The sequence below is a fragment of the Bos javanicus genome, chromosome 18 (genome assembly GCF_032452875.1).
Source record: "Bos javanicus breed banteng chromosome 18, ARS-OSU_banteng_1.0, whole genome shotgun sequence".
Classification (NCBI taxonomy): Eukaryota; Metazoa; Chordata; class Mammalia; order Artiodactyla; family Bovidae; genus Bos; species Bos javanicus.
In genome coordinates this window covers 58,585,605-58,590,467 of record NC_083885.1, presented here as the reverse complement: position 1 = coordinate 58,590,467, position 4,863 = coordinate 58,585,605, and the positions used below count along the sequence as shown (strand labels likewise).

The window sequence follows — 4,863 nt, the reverse complement described above, 5'->3', positions numbered from 1 at the left end:
TGAGCATCTTTTCACGTGTTTGTTAGCCATCTGTATGTCTTCTTTGGAGAAATGTCTGTTTAGTTCGTTGGCCCATTTTTTGATTGGTTGTTTATTTTTCTGGAATTGAGCTGCATGAGCTGCTTGTATATTTTTGAGATGAATTATTTGTCCATTGCTTTGTTTGCTATTATTTTCTCCCATTCTGAAGGCTTTCTTTTCACTTTGCTTATAGTTTCCTTCATTGTGCAAAAGTTTTTACATTTAATTTGATCCCATTTGTTTATTTTTGCTTTTATTTCCATTACTCTGGGAGGTGGGTCATAGTGGATCCTTCTGTGATTTATGAGAGTGTTTTGCCTGTTTTCCTCTGGGAGTTTTATAGTTTCTGGTCTTACATTTAGATATTTTATCCATTTCCTGTTTATTTTTGTGTGTGGTGTTAGAATGTGTTCTAGTTTCATTCTTTTACAAGTGGTTGACCAGTTTTCCCAACATCACTTGTTAAAGAGATTGTCTTTTTTCAATTGTATATTCTTGCCTCCTTTGTCAAAGATAAGCTGTCCATAGGTGTGTGGATTTATCTCTGAGCTTTCTATTTTGTTCCATTGATCTCTATTTCTGTCTTTGTGCCAGGGCCATACTGTCTTAATGACTGTAGCCTTGTAGTATAGTCTGAAGTCTGGTAGTTTGATTCCTCCAGTTCCATTCTTCTTTCTCAAGATCACTTTGGCTATTCAAGGTTTTTGTATTTCCATACAAATTGTGAAATTATTTGTTCTTGTTGTCTGAAAAATACCGTTTGTAGCTTGGTAGGGATTGCATTGAATCTATAGATGGCTTTGGGTAGTATACTCATTTTCACTGTATTGATTCTCCCGATCCATGAACATGGTATATTTCTCCATCTATTTGTATCATCTTTGATTTCTTTCATCAGTGTTTTATAGTTTTTTATATGGAGAAGACTCTTGAGAGTCCCTTGGATTGCAAGGAAATCCAACCAGTCCATCCTAAAGGAGATCAGTCCTGGGTGTTCATTGGAAGGACTGATGTTGAGGCTGAAACTCCAATACTTGGGTCATCTGATGCAAAGAACTGACTCATTAGAAGAGACCCTGATGCTGGGAAAGGTTGAGGGCAGGAGGAGAAGGGGTGACAGAGGATGAGATGGTTGGATGGCATTATTGACTTGATGGACATGGGTTTGGGTGGACTTTGGGAGTTGGTGGTGGACAGGGAGGCCTGGCGTGCTGTGTTTCATAGGATCGCAAAGAGTTGGACATGACTGAGTGACTGAACTGAACTGATACATAGGTCTTTGTTTCTTTAGGTTGATATATTCCTAAGTATTTTATTCTTTTCGTCGCAATGGTGAATGGAATTGTTTCCTTAATTTCTCTTTCTATATTCTCATGTTAGTGTATAGGAATGCAAGGGATTTCTCTGTGTTAATTTTATATCCTTCAACTACACTATATTCATTGATTGGATCTAGGAATTCTCTGGTGGTGTCTTTCGGGTTTTCTCTATAGAGGATCATATCATCTGCAAACAGTGAGAGTTTTACTTCTTCTTTTCCAATCTGGATTCCTTTTATTTCTTTTTTTTTTTTTCTGATTGCTGTGGCTAAAACTTTCAAAACTATGTTGAATAGTAGTGGTGAGAGTGGGTACCCTTGTCTTGTTCTGTAGAACAGTCTTTTGGACTCTGTGGGAGAGGGAGAGAGTGGGATGATTTGGGAGAATGGCATTGAAACATGTATAATATCATATATGAAACGAGTCGCCAGTCCAGGTTCAATGCACGATACTAGATGCTTGGGGCTGATGCACTAGGACAACCCAGAGGGATGGTACGGGGAGGGAGGAGGGAGGAGGGTTCAGGATGGGGAACACGTGTATACCTGTGGTGGATGCATGTTGATATATGGCAAAACCAATACAATATTGTAAAGTTAAAAAATAAAATTAAATTAAAAAGTTAAAAAAAGAAAAGACTTTAGGGGAAATGCTTTCAATTTTTCCCCATTAAGGATAATGTTTGCTGTAGGTTTATCATACATAGCTTTTATTATGTTGATGTATGTTCCTTCTGTGCCTGCTTTATGGAGGGTTTTTTAATCATAAATGGATGTTGAATTTTGTCAAAGGCTTTCTCTGCATTTATTGAGATAATCCTATGGTTTTTATCTTTCAATTTGTTTATGTGGTAGGTCACATTGATTGATTTGTGAATATTGAAGAATCCTTGCATCCCTGGAATAAAGCCAACTTGGTCATGATGTATGATCTTTTTAACATGTTGTTGGATTCTGTTCGCTAGACTTTTGTTAAGGATTTTTGCATCTATGTTCATCAGTGATAATGGCCTGTAGTTTTCTTTTTTTGTGTGGCATCTTTGTCTGGTTTTGGTGTTAGGGCGATGGTGGCCTCATAGAATGAGTTTGCCAGTTTACCTTCCTCTGCAATTTTCTGGAAAAGTTTGAGTAGGATAGGTGTTGCTGCTGCTGTGTCGCTTCAGTCGTGTCCGACTCTGTGCAACCCCATAGACGGCAGCCCACCGGGCTCCCCGTCCCTGGGATTCTCCAAGAACACTGGAGTGGGTTGCCATTTCCTTCTCCAATGCATGAAAGTGAAAAGGGAAAGTGAAGTCACTCAGTCATGTCCGACTCTTAGCAACCCCGTGGACTGCAGCCTACCAGGCTCCTCCGTCCATGGGATTTTCCAGGCAAGAGTACTGGAGTGAGGTGCCATTGCCTTTTCCGAGGATAGGTGTTAGCTGTTTAAGTTTTTGGTAGAATTCACCTTTGAAGCCATCTGGCCCTGGCCTATTGTTTGTTGGAAGATTTTTTTTATCACAGTTTCAATTTCCATGCTTGTGATGGGTCTGTTAAGATTTTCTATTTCTTCCTGGTTCAGTTTTTAAAGGTTAAACTTTTCTAAGAATTCGCCCATTTCTTCCAAGTTGTCCATTTTATTGGCACACAGTTGCTGATAGTAGTCTTTTATGATCCTTTGTATTTCTGTGTTGTATGTTGTGATTTCTCCACTTTCATGTCTAATTTTGTTGATTTGATTCTTCTCCCTTTTTTTCTTGATGAGTCTGGCTAATGGTTTGTCTATTTTATGTATCTGCTCAAAAAACCAGCTTTTAGTTTTGTTGATTTTTGCTATAGTCTCCTTTGTTGCTTTTTCATGTATTTCTCCCCTAATTTTTATTATTTCTTTCTTCTACGAACCCTGGGGTTCTTTATTTCTTATTTTTCTTGTTGCTTTAGGTGTAAAGTTAGGTTATTTATTTGATTTTTCTCTGGTTTCTTGAGGTAAGCTTGTATTGCAAGATAGGTTTTAAGGAATGGCATCAACATACAGGGTAGAGGAGAGCTTGGCATGCTTACTGGCGCCCTCAGTTGATTTTTCCTAATGTAAATTTTGGACTGTTTTCCACTATATCTCAGGACACTTCTCCTAATATTGGTTGAGGACCAGAGAATTTCTCAGGCTTAACTTTCATTCTGAATCTATGAAATTTCTCTCCCCAGCTAGTCTTCTCTGGAGCTGCTAATTTTCCTGTATACCAAAGAAACAGCTGTCTGTGGACTTCCCTGGTGGTCCAGTGGTTAAGACTCTGCACTCCCAATGCAGGGAGTCTAGGTTCGATCCCCTGGTTGGGGAACTAGACCCCAAGTCACAGGCTAAGAATTAGCCTGCAGAGTTGGACTATAAAGAAAGTTGAGCGCCAAAGAATTGACGCTTTTGAATTGTGATGTTGGAGAAGAGTCTTGAAAGTCCCTTGGACTGCAAGAAGATTCAACCAGTCCATCCTAAAGGAAATCAGTCCTGAATATTCATTGGAAGGACTGATGCTGAAGTTGAAACTCCAATACGTTGGCCACCTGATGTGAAGAACTGACTCATTTGAAAAGACCCTGATGCTAGGAAAGATTGAAGGTGGGAGGAAAGGGGATGACAACGGATGAGATGGTTAGATGGCATCACCAACTCAATGGACATGAGTTGGATAAACTCCGGGAGTTGGTGATGGACAGGGAGGCCTGACGTGCTGCAGTCAATGGGGTTGCAAAGTATTGGACATTACTGAGCACTGAACTAAACTGAAATGTAAAAGGAAGAACATGTCAATAGTTTACATTAGAAGTCACTCTTCTGTTAGATTGGACACATGCATATGTATGGCTGAGTCCCTTCACTGTTCATCTGAATCGAACACTGTTAATTGGTTATGTGTGTGCTAAGTCGCTTCAGTTGTGTCTGATTCTTTACAACCCTATGGACTTTACCCTGTCAGGCTCCTTGGTCCATGGGATTCTCCAGTCAAGAATACTGAAGTGAGTTGCCATGCCCTCCTCCATGGAATCTTCCTGACTTAGGGATTGAACCCAAATCTCCTGCATTGGCAGGCAGGTTCTTTACCACCAGTGCCACTTGGGAAGCCCCATTAATTGGCTATACTCCAATATAAAATAAAAAGTTAAAAAAAGAAATTATTGAACTAATTTGTACAAATTTGTGTAAATGAATATTAATTTGGAAATGGTGATAATAGACATTTTCTAGGATATTGTATTTATCCATACAGATTCCCAACACTGATATGAAGTGCAAACAGAGAATTATCCACAGAAGACAGAGTGATATTTATAAAAGTGCCCATCACAAATGAAATCAGCAGGATCAGATAGTTTAGCAGACAGTATCAACTATTCATTTTTTTTAAATGTATTTTTGGTTGCACTGGGTCTTCATTGATGCACATGGCCTTTCTCTAGTTGTGGTGAATGGAGGCTACTCTCTAGTTCTGGTGTGTGTGCTTCTCCTTGTGGTAGTTTCTATTCTTCCAGAGCATAGGCTCTAGGCCCAT

General features: G+C 39.3%; 1 non-coding gene across 1 annotated transcript; it reads left to right on the top strand.

Annotated features, from left to right (window-relative positions):
* Positions 1–3,583: 3,583 nt before the first annotated feature.
* Positions 3,584–3,657, top strand: TRNAG-CCC (transfer RNA glycine (anticodon CCC)). The gene has a single exon. It is a non-coding gene; the product is annotated as a tRNA-Gly (tRNA).
* Positions 3,658–4,863: the final 1,206 nt, after the last annotated feature.